The following is a 15577-nucleotide window of genomic DNA, read 5'->3' as shown; positions in this document are numbered from 1 at the left end:
CAATAAAGGAAAATTACGTCAATGATGCTAATTAGTCGACATCGATATTTTTTGTCGACTGACCTTTTTGATATTATCAAACCTTTTAAATTATTTTTCACCCTTTGACTAAAAAGAAACATTTTCTTGACACCATTAGAATGTGCTAAGCTTATGCGCAAAACCCATGCAGTCAGCTCATTTATACAATCAGCAGCTTGCAAAGATGACGGATGACAAGTCGAGTGCAATATCAAACCATTTAGTTTGCAAAAGTTTTCAACGGCCGAAGAGGTCAAAAGAATGGGAATAGTTCACATTAGCAAAGAAGAAACTGGTGGTTTGTAAACTCTGTGATGTTTTGTTGGCATACCACTGCTGCACCATCTCGATGCATAAAACCCAGAAGAGGAAACATGTCTGTCACAGTGAGGATCTGTGACTAGACTCTCTTATTTTGGAGTAGACTCTTATTATGTCACTGATTGTGCATTGTTTCGCAGTGTACTTGTCTTCACCATGCCCTTTTTGCATTTACTTAGTTATTTATTTCTCTTTGTTGATTTATGTTTTGTTAAGAACTCAAACAAGACCGGTAACCATGTTATATGTTTATTGATTTCAATTAACCACTTACATAATAATAAAATTGTCATACTTACGTACAGGAACATTTTACCTCACCAAACGGACAAAACCCGGTCACCGTAATTGCCACCATTTTGAATGCCTTTTTCCCGCCGACAGTAGGCACAGTTAATTGTTGTCATGTGTGAGGGGGAGATTGGAGTTCTGTTTGATTCTTTGTTAAATTTTGTTCAACATTAATAATTAATAGTTGTTTTGTTGTCAATTTTTATATTATTCTAATTGTTTATCTCTTTGTTACTGTTAAATCTATTTTGATTTTGTCTTCTTTAGATTTCTTTATTATCTTTAATTAACAAATGGGTTAATCCAAGTAGGAGGGGTTTAGCCTTTTTTAGAAGGCGCCTAAGTGTGGTAAAGAGATCATAGGCTCGTAGAGTGAGTGGTTGGAAGTTATTGCTCTGTTTTTGGGCCAATTTTTTGGTATAGCCAAATGATGTTTGCAGATAACCTTGAACAGTTTATGTTATTTGTTTGTTTAGTTTTTACTTTCTTTTTTGGATCTTCATTGTAAATACCAGTTGCAGGTATTAGATTAAAGACTGAACTTTTGACCTCATCAGCACGTCACTTCATTTTTTTTCGCCTCCATCTGCCGGTACATTCAGAGCAGTGGTGCTGCTACTGTTGTGGCCTCATTGTGGCACCCCTGTCTCTGTTACAATGTCAAATGTAACAAAGTAAAAAAATGGTGTATGGTCTTCATACTAAATCATATTTTTTACCTTTTTGACTTTATTTAAACAAATATTTTGATGAAGACAACATTTAAAGTTTAAGTTTTAATTAAAGCCAAAATATAACTTGAGAAAAGTAATACAATTGGCTGTAACAAATTACAGTATTTTTTTTCAGTTGGTCCGAAGATTCCAAATGTTTTATCTTTTTAGTTTAGGCAGAACACAAACATCATCAAGAAATAATTGTATCAAAGTAAAGACCACCAGGAGCCTAATTGTTGACATTGATGGGTTGGGAATTAAATGCAAATCAAGAGTTTGCTTTACGTTACAGGTATTTGACTGAAATTATAAATGAGCTCAGTGACTTTTCAGCAACTGTTTTGCTGTGTCTTTTTCTTCAGGTCTTTCTTCTCTCGGCTGGTTAGACCTTAAAGGTTGAGGTCCTGGAATCTCTTCAGGGTCTTTTTCGTCAGCTCTTCTCCACTCGCCGGTTCAGATGTTAAATGTTTATGGTGTCTGGGTTCTCCGCAGGGTCTTGTTCTTCGGGTCTTTCTTCTCTCAGCTGGTTAGATGTTAAAGGCTTAGATTGGGTCTGTGTTGTTCCTGTTTGTCGCTCTGGTTTGCAGCTCAGAATAGTCATTTTCAAATATTTTAAGATTATTTTCATTGGCTTGCACAAGGATAATGCCGGTAGTGTAAAAGTTTATTGTGAGAAAGGGATCATTTCTGTCTAGTGCATTATCATGATATATACGGTATCTTTCACCTTGGTCAATTTGACTTATTAAGAAATGCCTGTATCTATCACAGATGGTGGATGTCCATGAAGCTAAATGTGTGCTGTAGAACATGAGGTACGAATTCTGGACATCTCTGTCACAAAAAAGAATGTCTGGATTTTTCATCATGGTTTGCTTTCTGTATCTCTTCTTGGCTTTTTGACTATTACAATTCTCAGGGTAATCAAACTCCATGCTTTGTATGGCATTCATGATGATCGGTCAGATAATTGGGTAAGGGCTGCAGCTTCAGATTTTAGCTTGTATTGATTTATTTGTAATCCAATTTCGCTCTGTAGTGTGTTTACACGTCTTCAGTCTTCTTCCTCTTGTTAAAATGTACTTCCTAGAATGAGAAAATAGGATGGGCATCACTAATGATATTAATGGGTCAAGTTTGTTTTCTGTATTACGTACCATGACGTGCATTAATAATATAATAAAATATTAAGTAACGTTCAATCTTTTTCCAGCCTGTTTTTAAACCTCTTACCAAAAAGTCTGATTTATTTGTTACCCCCTTAAAAACATTCAGCAGCTATTGATGTAGGGCCTTCTCTTATGATTTACAGCTGATGCTGATAAACGTCCCAGATAGCAAATTGTTGTGGCCCAAATCCAGCCCACACCTCATCTGGCCCACACCTCATCTGGTCCACATACAGCTTTGAATGACGGCCCTTGGGCGGTCCGCTCCTTTTTGCCAGATTTTGGCCACAGGCATATCAAAGCCGCATGTCAGCCAAAATCAAGACAAATAAAGCAGAGCTGACCCAAATATAAACAACAGTTCATTTCAATTATGGCCCAGATTTATCCCAAAACCAACACCTTTCTGTGTTATTTTTATAGTGATTATTGAGTAAGTAGCAGATGTGGACAATCCTGGGGCCAAAGAGTAAAAGTCCCGCCATATTTTTGTTTCACCCATGAACTCAGCAGCTGATTTCATCAGCGGAGGAACTAAAACATTCCTTTCAAGTCACAAGCAAGTCTCAAGTCCTCAAAGAGTTATTGTTAATGAGATCATTAAGTGAGTAATTAAATGATGATTGAGCATTAGTGATGAACACCTGCTGTAATTGAGATGTTGACGTTTTATTGGTTAAATGATGTCACCATCATGGAGATCAGTGTTTGCTTTTGTTGGACTCTTGACCCTATAGTTAGATTTTGCACTGTATCAGTTCATGTACTGTTATAAAGCAGAGAGATCAGTTCTGTGAAGTGTGTAATTCTTCACTTATTTTATATGATGAGGTGATCTAACACTGAAATGTTTACAGGCGAGATATTTCTTTTAGATCATAATCATGTTTATGTTTAGCATAATGAACCTTTTACATTCGGTGTTTAAATAAACTGTTTATCTAAAAGTATCAGTGAGAAAATTCAATAGCAACAAAGCACATGCTAAATTAAATCTTCTAGACAGACATCAAGAACCAGCATATGAAGCTCAACAATGGTGATGCTCAACAAAATGCTTCAAGCTGCAATTCATGAAAAACTCCCATCATGCAATGCAGTATGACTTATAATTGTCACCACTGTTGAGGTTCATATGATAAATGTTCATGTCTAAAAGACTGATCCCAATATTGAAGCTTTATCGTGCCATTGATTTAGGAGGTTTTTATATCCAAATGCAGATCATAAACCTAGAGAGATTTAAACCAGAAATACAAACTATTCTGTTCCTTCAAGATTTGATTCAGCATTGAACAAATGTTTGCCATGAAAAAAATATTGTAATTATTTAAGAAGCAAGTATCTTTTGAATAAATAAGCCATTTATATAACGCTTGGTTGTGTATTCCTGTACACATAAAGTGCTTTATAACCATAAGTGGGGAGTCTGTGAGAACACCAGTGCGCTCACGACATACCAGCATTCGGTTGAGAGAAGAGACAGAAAAAGACCCACAACCTATTACTGAACGACTCAAGAGCACAACTAAAGCAAACACTGACCACAATTATGGTGAAAATGTTTTTTTTTTCAGCTGATGTCATCCAAGGCTGTGGCTGAAGTCAGTTGTAGTTCTTGTGTTTCTCTTTTCTTCAGTGATGTTGATTGTTAACAGCAGGTGTTCATCACTCAATCATCATTAAATTACTCACTTAATGATCTCATTAACATTAACTCTTTGAGGACTTGAGATTTGACTTGTGACTTGAAAGGAATGTTTTGGTTCCTCCGCTGGTGATATCAGCTGCTGAGTTCATGGGTGAAACAAAAATATGGCAGGACTTTTACTTTATGGCCCAGGATTGTCCACCTCTGGTCATGGCTGTACTCATCTTTCCCCAAGAAAGCTCTGGAACCCCCCGACCACAACACTGGAAGGTAACAGTTTCACGAAAGCTTCGAGCTGACACGCCCAGACCTGTTACCGTCGCTTCGCTAGAGATTGTGATGCTCTAACCGCTGAGCCACAGGAAAGTAAACTCTGTCACATTAAGATTCGTCCGTCTCTGACTATGTGTTTTACTGAAAACATATTTGCCGTAGAAAAGTCAGATTAAAGTTCTAATAGAGTAGCAGTTTAGCTGTGAATTTCTGAGCTTGACTGAATCAAGTTGTTTTAAAATTTGATTCATTCAACCTGACGAATCCCTCAGATGCCCAGACACATAAAGAATCAGTGTATGAGAACTCAACAATGGTGACAATTACCAAAAGAAAGCTTCATGCTGCAATGCATGCTGGGTAATCATTGTACAAAACTCATTCATGACTCCCAGCATGCATTGTGGTTTACCTGAATTAGTTTGATGATTGTCACCATTGTTAAGGTGTGTATGATGACTGTTGATCTCAAAGTGTAATCTCTACACACAATTTAGTAAGTGTCACATGTTGTGGTAACTTTGTTTTGTCATTTCATGGTAGAATCTTTCTCAATTGGACTTCCTGGAGGTGAAGGATTCTTTGAGCTTTTATATATGCTGCAAGCAGTAATAATTGTTAGTGATCACATTTTTTCTGGATTCGTGCAATTTATTTTACTTGAACATTGACCGCATTTAGCTAACATTGTTCAGAGGTGCTTGAAGTGCAAAAATATGGCAATTGATTTATTACTTGTACAACTGATTTACTGTACTGACTATATTCAAGAGGTGGAAAGTCCAGGGGCCAAAGAGTAAAAGTCCTGCCAATTCATTCTTTATAAGTCACAAGCAAGTCTCAAGTCAAATTCCAAATCCTCAAAGAGTTAAAGTGAACAGGCAGATTAAAAAAAAATTATTGAAATGAAAAAATAAAATCTGTTTTGGGGTATTATTAAATTTCACACATATAATTGTAATTTATAATAAAATAACATATTTTTAAAAATGTAAATGTTATTTTCCCTTTAAAGGACCATGGTGTGATTTTCAACCCATTATTGGGATAAAGTTAATCCAGCACTGTGACCATTTTTAACCAAATTTCGGGTCAAAAATAACAACCCTGTATGTTGGGTTAAGAGGCTGGGTTCGTCCCTTTTTGACCCAGCGCGGGGTTGCAAGAATAACCCAAATTGGGTTGTTTTTTACCGAGCATTTTTAGTGTGTACAGGGTTCAATGGTAAATTCTAAATGAAATACAGAAGAATTCTCATTAAAGCTACAAAACACATGGGAGTGCTCTTTTCTTTTGTTCTTTGATTGACATTAGTGACAGGAGCTACAGAAGCAGGTTTAAGAATGCAGTCTTTTTAAGAGCCTTCTCACTCTACACAGATCTGACGCCTCTCCCATTTTCACAAGTCTTCGCATTCACAAGGGGATATTTCAGGTTTTATTAATATTGCTGTTTATTAGTCGGATATTTGTGAGTGTATTTGGTGAAACCCCAATAAATAAATGCAATTTATTTATAAATCAGATGTTCTTTCTTTAACTTCCCTGTTTCTCAATATAATTTTGATTGTGTTTTAATTTCAATCTATAATAATTATTCTTGTGAACACAGTGTGTTAGATGTAATATTACCATACACATAAGTGGTCATTATTTGAAGCTTACTCACCTGGATAAGTGTTCAGTACAGCACTGGATCTGATGATGAGCTCTTCAGTCTGAGAGAGATACACTCATCTGCCAGGCAAGCTTTAAATAGAACTCCAAAGAGGGCTGGGTGAAAAAACGACAAAACACGCCCTCACAACAAAAGCCCAGATGTTAAATGTGTGTTCCTAGATGTATATATGAATTTCATACACTTAAACTTGAGACTGAATGAGGGTTGAATCTACAGTTTGCTGTGATAAATGGAGAATTGTTCATTATGTAAAATAACTCAATAAAGATCACAATATCTAAGAATAGAAAAGATTAATACATTCTTATTGTCTATCACACATGCAACATCTACAAAGCTCAACAATGGTGGTACTTCTACTGCCTTTAAGTGCGCTTGAAAATTCGATGATTCCAGAAGTAACGTCTGGATATAGTAATATTAAAATGATTTAATAACATTAAAACACTACAAGTATCTGCTAACATTAAAAGAGCATGTCAGATTGTTGCCGCCGTTTTTAGTCGGACGATCAATTGTTTCCAACAATCAGAGTAGTCTTACTGCCATAAGGCCTGGGAGAGTACAAAAACGCACCACAAGGTGTGAACTTGTTTCAATCCAAGTGATTTTATTTTGGACAGCTGTCTCTTCACAGGTGAGTGAATCCGTAGACTTTCCCACAATAAGAATAAAAAGAAAAAACATAATTTGTTTAAACTGACTATACAAACATTGAAACAAAAAACATGCTGTGAGCAGCAAAACCAGACATCACGCTAGCCTCGACAGGTAGAAAGACATTTGAGTGGCTGGGTCTTTCTCTCACCCCAACCATGCTCAACCAACCTCCCATTCCTTTGTCTCACCCGCACTTATACACATTTACACTTCCCGCCCAAAACTAATGGACCATACCATCTTTAGGGGTCAAAAAACATTCCTTTTAACACAATGTGTATATTTGATTCAGTTGCACCTACACCTCTCCGTACCTTAGTACTGTGAACTGACGTTCATGTGATGACCTCTGTGCTCATCATCACAGAGCACTATTCCATAAATTCTATCTGTGGGAAATATTGTATTTATCGTGACAAAACTCAGTCTAGTGATTTAAGTGTAGTGGTTTGGACATCATCATCAAACTGCATCTCCATCACAGGTCTCCTCTCATTTCTGATGATGTATAAAGGCCCTGTCAGGTTACATTTAGACATTTACATTTAGTCATTTAGCAGACGCTTTTATCCAAAGCAACTTACAAGTGGGGTAGATAATGGAAGCAATTAGGACAGCATAAGTACAACAAAAGCATAAGTGCAATCAAAAAGTAGACTAGTCTCATATAGCCTAACACAGTATACGGAACCATTCATTCATACAATTTTTATTTTTTTTTCAGAGTAGAGAAGAAAAAGAGTAGAGAAGAAAAAGAGTAGAGAAGAAAAAGAGTAGAGAAGAAAAGAGTCAGAACAGATCAGTCAGATGTTGGCGGAAGAGATGTGATTTCAGGCGTTTCTTAAAGAAACATCTAAGGTTATACACTCAAATCCTTCATTCCTATATCAGTTGCCCAAAGGTCTTTTCATGATTCTGTCCTGACTTGAGCTGCAGTGTCACAGTTTTGGGAATGGTGTCTTCAAACAGTCTCATCTTAAATGTGACTGACGATTGTTGACTTGTGCAGATTCAGATCATTTTGCATCAGTGCTGATGAGACTGTAGGTGCATATTAGCTCACACACCATCTCAAATATTTAATCAGTCAGCTTCCTTATCCATTCAATTCAATTTTGTTTAAAATTATTACTAATAATAGTAAAAAGATTATCCTGCAAATATTATCATATATTTTCAGAAAATAATCTGAGGCCTCATAGGCCTATTATGCAGTCTATGACATTAGTCAAGACTGAAAGACACATACAATGCTCATTGACATTATCATGATTGCATAATCTTTAGTTCCCTTGTATAATATTTATTGGTAAAAACAGTGTTACAAACTGGGGTCTAATGAGGAAAATATGGAAAACACCAGTGACTATTTTTACATTGCAGAAAACACCTGGGTTTGGAGCCCATTAGGTAAATATATTGTACTTTGCGCAGATTACTTAAAGTCTTGAATAAGGGTACACCCGAATCAGTGTTGCTTGAATATTCTCGTGAAACACACCACAGTTTAAGGACAACCAACCTTTTGGTAAATGTGTGTTTGTATGGGTCTAAGTGAGTTATGGGTGTGTCAATAGGTAAAGGGAGTGCTGACAGGTTATTCCAGCTGGATGAGATTTATACAGAAGCTGACTGAACATCCTGATCTCACGGCGAATTCGCACTAATTCATACGAGTTTACCAAGTGGCTAAGTCGTACGATATCAAACAACCTGGGTTGTACGAAAACGACCATGGCGTTCAAGAAACGTGATGCCGCTTTTATGCTCTAAAAATCGCGAGGTTTAACAACAGTTAACACGCGCCAAGCTTTGGTAAGTGATGGTTACAGTGTCGCGTTTTAATATCAAGTTAAATGTTTTTAATCAATCCGTTTCTCTTCATCGCTTCATAATAGCTTACGGAAGCCTTCTTTGTGTCCCACATTGTATTTAACTTCGAGCGACTAAATGCTAGCGTCAGGTTTTCCTTCGATCACTTTATAATAGTTATATTGGGTTAAAAGAAGCAGTATTTTAACTGTGATTTTGGTGGATAAAACACGCCGCATTCACCATGCTTTTATTACGGTTATGTAACTAAGTTGTACTGTGGTATTTGTAGTTAGGGCACAATACCCACCCACAAACCATTACCATGTTTTTCCCACAATGACTGCAGATGTAGAAGATATTTTTGGCTAAAATATACACTGTAAAAAATGCCTGTGAAATTGACAGTACAATCCTGTTGTTTTCACACAAAAAAACTGTTATCAGAAAGTGTCTGTAAAAAACACGGAGAAACACTGTCAAATTGAACAGTGAAATTCAAAAGTTTTCACAAGGAGTTTTTTTTCAACTCCACAAACCCTTTTATCACCTTCACTTACTGTCACTTTATTTCTGTTGCACGTCTACAAAAGTTCTAATTGACAACTAACACAAGTTTACATGTTGATGGTTTTGTTGAGTCACCATTATGGTGATACTTTCCCCAGTATTGACATCTATGAGTTGAAACACACTGACTCAGGTGGGTGGAAAGCTCAGATAAAGCTAACGCATTCAATTACTTGTGTTGGAGAGTAAGTACATGTTGAAGAGTTTAGGTAGTGCTTTAAAGTTACTTGTTGTCCTCATTTATGATATTGAATGAAATTAATTAATATACTGAATGTCTTTAACAGCACATCTAACACATGATAGATGCTCTAGCAGATATCAAGAATATAACAGTTTGTCTCAACCATGGGGACAACAGAAAAAACCTTTAAAGATAAATGCAATGCATTCTGGGTATCATCAAAGCACAAAACTCATCAATGATTTCCAGCATGCATTGCGGCTGTAAGCTTTTCATGTGTTAGTCACCACTGTTGAGATTCATACACTGATTCTTGATGTCTGAGTCAAAGACAGAATGAAAGCTTTTAATGGTTCAAAAACTTTTTAGATTGATTGTTGCACAAAATGTGCATTTTAAAAGTAAATTCATTGAGGCTCTGTAACAAAAAATACAATACGTAATTTAACAACATCCCAGATAAAGAGTAAATACCTAATCACACTTCCATTTGCTACAAAAATATGTTTTACATAAAACAATGTCTTAGCAGTACAAAGAAAACTGTAAACTTATGTATGACGGCTGAAAGATGGCAACTAAAGCAAACCCTGATCACAAAAACGGTGACTTCAAATAAACCAATAAAGCATCAAGTCATGGCTGTTATGCTGCAGTCCCTGTGAAGCAGAAGTGATTATCGTCTTCAGTATTCTGACGTGTCTCCAAAATGAATAGTGGGTGTGGCTCATGTTTTCCAATGTGAATTGATTGGATGAATAAAACAGGATGTTCCGGTAATTTTACGGTAGTTTACTGGCAACCACAGCTGCCGGTATTTTTCCGTAAAAACTATAGAATTTGTATTTTCTCTTTTCTTTTCTGACATAAAATATTTTGTGAGTCACCTCTATGCTGAAGAGTGGAGTCTGTGTTTAACTCACGGTCAGGCAAAGATATTCTGATGTCATGCTGCATGTTGCTTTGTTTAAAAGTGATTTTAATAATGAATTACAAAGAAATAAATTAAGTAAATGTAATGTTTTCACTTATATGCATTTGGACCAAGTTTTAATTTTCTATAAAGAAATGTTGTTAATATAAAAGACTCAAATGTATTAAGTTCATACACAGTTTTTAAGTTTGTGCCCTGAAGTTTTAAACTGCAAAGCTGTTTACGTTCTTTCCCTGTATTTTTTTACGGAATTTTACTGGCAACCACAGCTGCCGGTATTTTTCCGTAAAAATTACGGAACATTTTTTACAGTTTAAGTAATGAAGAATACATTACATTTTCCTTTTGGGCTGAATTGCACTTTGGATATTTATTTGGGCTAACACTGATTTACAATGTCTCACTCTTTTCTTAGAGATGGATGATGTAGACAGTGGTCTTTCTGACTTCATTTACTCTGTGCTGCCAAATTCAAGTTCAAATGACCTGCTGTTAGATGCTTTTCAGACCTTGGGTAATATACCAGCCACGTCATGTGGCGGTAATCACCGCCTCCTTCATTCAACAGGCCTTCGCACACGTTTTAGAATACATTGTAAAATAAGTTCTGCAAAGACGTTACTCTTCGAATCTAGTTGGTAAGTAAATTTACATTTATTAAGATAGCTTCTTTGTAAAATATATTTATTTGTTTAACTTTAAAGTTTAACATGTTTTGAAATAATCTCTGTGTACGATGCAGGATTTTCTGAAACAACATTTCACCAAATTGACCTGCTTTGTGAGTATTAACTCAACTCAACTCAACTTTATTTATATAGCGCTTTTTACAATTTTCATTGTTACAAAGCAGCTGTACATGAGACACATTTAATACAAGTATGAATTCTAAAGCAGCCCCCCCGGCCAGGCAGATAGTGCAAAACAATATGCAAACGGTGGTGAGGAACCCAAAACTCCCATCGAGAAAAAAAACCTCAGGGGAACCCAGGCCCAACCAGGGGATTCCAGTTCCCCTCTGGCAAAAGCTGCTGCCTCTGCACAAGCTCATCAGTGCTTGCACAACAAGGCTTAATAAAAATATAAAAATTAAAGATTATCATTAACAATCTAATAGCATTTGAAATGTTGTAGAAAAAAACAAAGTTGTCGCGTCCTTTATCCAGCTCTATCCTCTTAGCACTTGTCAGGTCACCGCTTCCCATTCTCAGCTCTGCCATCAGGTCTGGGCATGAACTGCATCCTGCGGTAACCTTGGAACAAAGAGACAAGACTGGCTGAGAGTAGAGTACTGTTCTGCACTCTTTGATGCAACAAGTACATCATTTGTTGTTGGATGTGTTCCTGGTTCCGGTTGATCTAAATAATGCAGCCTAAATCCTCTGAGGATTAATATTATGGAGGTGTAGTGTATGCAAGATTAAAAAGATGAGTCTTTAGTCTAGATTTAAACTGACAGAGTGTGTCTGCCTCCCGGACCGTGCAGGGAAGAATATTCCAAAGTTTAGGCGCTAGATAAGAAAAGGATCTACCACCAGCACTTGATTTTGAAATTCTAGGTATTACCAACTGACAGGACCCCTTAGAGCGTAATGTACGTGGTGGTCTGTAATACAATAGAAGTTCATTCAAATACTGCGGCGCTAGACCATGTAGGGCTTTATAGGTAATAAGCAAGATCTTAAAGTTAATGCGATGCTTTATAGGTAACCAGTGCAAGGTTGACAGAACCGGGGTTATATGCTCATACTTTTTTGTACGTGTAAGAACTCGAGCTGCCGCGTTTTGAACCAGTTGCAGTTTTTGTAATAGGCCCGCAGGGCAACCACCTAGAAGTGCATTACAGTAATCTAGTCTTGATGTCATGAATGCATGAATTAATTTCTCTGCATCTGACAGTGACAGCATATGACGTAATTTAGATATATTCTTAAAATGGAAAAATGCAATTTTACAGGTGTTTGCGACATGGCTTTCAAATGAGAGAGTACTGTCAAATACAACGCCAAGATTCTTAGCTGATGACGAGGATTTTATGGAGCATCCGTCAATCGTTAAGCAGTATTCTTGGTTGTTACGCATAGCAGTTTTCGGTCCAGTAAGTAACACTTCTGTTTTGTCCGAGTTTAGTAGTAAAAAATTGTTACTCATCCACATTTTTAAGTCAACTATGCAATCCTTTATTCGATGAAACTGCTGGGTTTCATGAGGCATCGAGGAAATATAAAGTTGAGTATCATCAGCATAACAGTGAAAGCTATTATTTCATCTCTTTTTTCAATTATATTTGTAATGTTGTATTTATATTTTGTTTATTTTTAATTATATATAGTAAATGCTGAATTGATCACTGCAGCAATTTGCAAAGTCTATCTCTTTCTGAAAATATTTACTAAAAAAAGCTGTTTTTAAAAAGCAAAAAACATGAAAACGTATTCTTTTTTATTTACTTACTTGTTTGCTGATTAAATTTGGTATATTTTTATTTCGATATAGTAAATGCTGATGTGATAACTGCTGCACCTCAAAGAAGTGCCGCATTCAGCGATTCGCAAGGTAAACTTCATGTAATATCTTTTTTTTTCTGAAAGTAATTGTCTAAAATCAGTTTGAAAAACATAAAAACTTTTGATTATTTTGCATTTGTGACTGTACGAATGTAATATTCTTTTTTCCCCTTGTCTAAATAATATTCTGCGGTTGAAGAGTCTAGTCGATGGAACACACAGAGTTTCAGGATCCTGGGAACCAAGGATGACACAGACACAGAAGTCCAGTTCAATCAGAGTCCAAAGTTTATTGTATTAAGGACTAATATTTATATGCTTGAAACAGGAGGTAACACTTGTCATGGAAAATCACCAGAGTGGAAAATCACCAGACCTTCTTATTCCTCCTGCGAACATTCCGATATGATATCACAAAGTACGCATTCAACATTACAGTATCAAAACAATTGTCCCTTGACATCAATTCATAGTATAGAATTGCGTAGTATAGACCCAGCTCCCAACCCAACTTTGAGAATAGATTAACGGTGACATTTTTTTACTGCGCGATAAGAGTCTCTCATTAACGCGCTAACGGCCCACCACTAAAATAAATGTTTTTCATGTAATACACAAAAGCTCATGCTTTTTATTTATTATTGCCAAGTAGGCCTACTTATAATGGACTGCTTGACGTAAACCCGGGTTCTTTGTGTCAGGTTCTGGGTCTGATCACCTGTTTCAATCCTTTGCTGTCTCTGAGTGTTTTTGTTGAGCACATGTTGTTGTTTTGACAGCTCGTCATGTTTGTCTGTGTGTGTCTTTGTGTGTGTGTGTAGGTGTGCCTGTTTGTCTGTCTGTGTGCGTGCGTGCGTGTCAGTTTGTGTGTGAGTGCACGTGTGTCTACGCGTCCGTGTGTCTGTGTGTGTTGGAGTGTTTTGTGTGTGGGGTATTTGAATCGATGTGTGTCTGTTTTCTGTGTTTTTACCTTTTTTTGTTTTTACTTATATCTTTAAGTATTTTGCTTATAGTCAATATGTTTCATGTACTGTACAGCTGCTTCGTCGATGAAAATTGTAAAAAGCGCTTTTTAAATACAGTTGACTGTTGTAAAAAGGACATTATTTGTTTAAAGTGTTTGAAAACAACTCTTCTTGCTCTTTTTTTCATATAGCAGTGCTTTATGTGCACAATACGCTACTTTTGAATTAATTATTGAATTTTATGTTTAATCACAGAAATAAACATGTGATTAATGCGATTAAAAATTAAAATTATTGTATATATTACTTTAAAGTGTTTTGTATAGTCATGATTTTGTGTGTGTATATGCATTTCTGAAAATGAACTGTACAATTCAACCATTCATTTTTTTGGAAACAGCCCCAGCCAGTTCTTAAGAAGATTCCCAGGTACTAAAACCTTACAACAAGCCAAATAAAAACCAGTTAATCCAGTTTTGATGTATTATGCAATTTGGTGCACTCTGACTCTCATTATAGACATATTTCCACACTGTGCTTAGCACAGGGCCCTGAGAATTTGCTCACTGGCCAAACATTGACCCCTTAGCACTGGCCCTCCACGGAAAGCCCTGCACTTAGCTCCCAGGTCAGAAAGCTCCCACTAGGCCCACAATGGCCCAACGTTACCCAGATTACCCAGACAAATTACTTTAACTTTGGACAACTTTAAAATGAAATATTATGTCAATTTTTTACAAGCTATTATATTAGTTATTCTCAAATTAAATGTATGGCTTTTCAATTCAAAATGTATACATTTCAACAACCATAATTATTGTGAACAGTGTTTGCTTTAGTTGGGCTCTTGACTCAATGACTTATATTTGAATGATACGTTTTCATTTTCTGTTATTTATTGAGGTTGTAAAACTTTGCGAAGGTATTGACGTAGCCCAACCCGCAGCTCTGCAGATGTCTGCCAGAGAGGCGCCCCGCGCCAGTGACCATGATGAGGCTTTACCCCGGGTGAAGTGAGCTCTCACTGTCAAGTGGGCAAGGGCAATTCTTAGACTGGTACGCCGTCATGACGGCATCCACAATCTAGTGTGCTACTATCTGTTTGGAGACAGCTCTCCCCTTTGCTGGCCTCCAAAACAGACATACAGGGTGGGGTTTGGTCTTCCTCCCCAGTGGGGAGCACCTGCAAGTTCACCACCTGGTCCCAAAAAGGAGTGGTGGGAACTTTGGCTACATAGCCAGGCCGGGGTCTCAGGATCACGTAAGAGTCACCAGGCCCAAATCGTGGGTAATCGAAGGACACGGAGAATACCTGTAGGTCCCCTACTTTCGTGATGGAAACGAGCGCTATCAAGAGAATGGTCTTCATCAGGAACTGAGGAAGAGCTGCGTCTCTGAGGGGCTCAAAGGGTGACCTTTTAAGGCCCTCCAGGACCACGTCAAGGTCCCAAGAGGGTATGGAGTGCGGGCGATGCGGATTCCACCTTCTCGCGCCCCTTAGGAACCTGATGATCAGGTCGTGCTGTCCCAGAGACTTTTCAGCGGCTATTGCGGCTACATATACTATCGGTGTGGAAGGGGAGAGGTTAGTCTCAAGTCTCTCTTGTAGAAAGGACACCACGTTCCCAATCGAGCAACTCCCAGTGTTTTCTCTGCGAGAAGAACACCAGGACGAGAAGAGGCGCCACTTATAGGCGTATAGCCGCAGGGGCCTTATTCTGAATAAGCTCTCTGTTGAGTATACTCGACATTGCGTTTCGCCTTGACGCAACGTCGGTTTGCTGAACACCATCGTGAGGAGGGTGAGTGCGGCTGTAAGAATC

At 37.3% G+C, this 15577-nt stretch overlaps 2 long non-coding RNA genes across 2 annotated transcripts; one reads left to right on the top strand and one right to left on the bottom strand.

Annotated features, from left to right (window-relative positions):
- Positions 1-1342: 1342 nt before the first annotated feature.
- Positions 1343-6164, bottom strand: LOC130421363 (uncharacterized). Its single transcript, XR_008906785.1, has 2 exons — positions 6111-6164; positions 1343-2435 (listed from the first exon to the last, which is right to left on the bottom strand). It is a non-coding gene; the product is annotated as an uncharacterized LOC130421363 (long non-coding RNA).
- A 2274-nt stretch (positions 6165-8438) lies between these two features.
- On the top strand, positions 8439-13935 carry LOC130421366 (uncharacterized). Its single transcript, XR_008906791.1, has 6 exons — positions 8439-8597; positions 10698-10920; positions 11025-11063; positions 12240-12380; positions 12779-12838; positions 12989-13935. It is a non-coding gene; the product is annotated as an uncharacterized LOC130421366 (long non-coding RNA).
- The last annotated feature ends 1642 nt before the right edge of the window (positions 13936-15577 follow it).

The sequence above is a fragment of the Triplophysa dalaica genome, chromosome 5, assembly GCF_015846415.1.
Source record: "Triplophysa dalaica isolate WHDGS20190420 chromosome 5, ASM1584641v1, whole genome shotgun sequence".
Classification (NCBI taxonomy): Eukaryota; Metazoa; Chordata; class Actinopteri; order Cypriniformes; family Nemacheilidae; genus Triplophysa; species Triplophysa dalaica.
The sequence above is the reverse complement of the archived record's forward strand: the minus strand, read 5'-3'. Positions and strand labels throughout refer to the sequence as shown.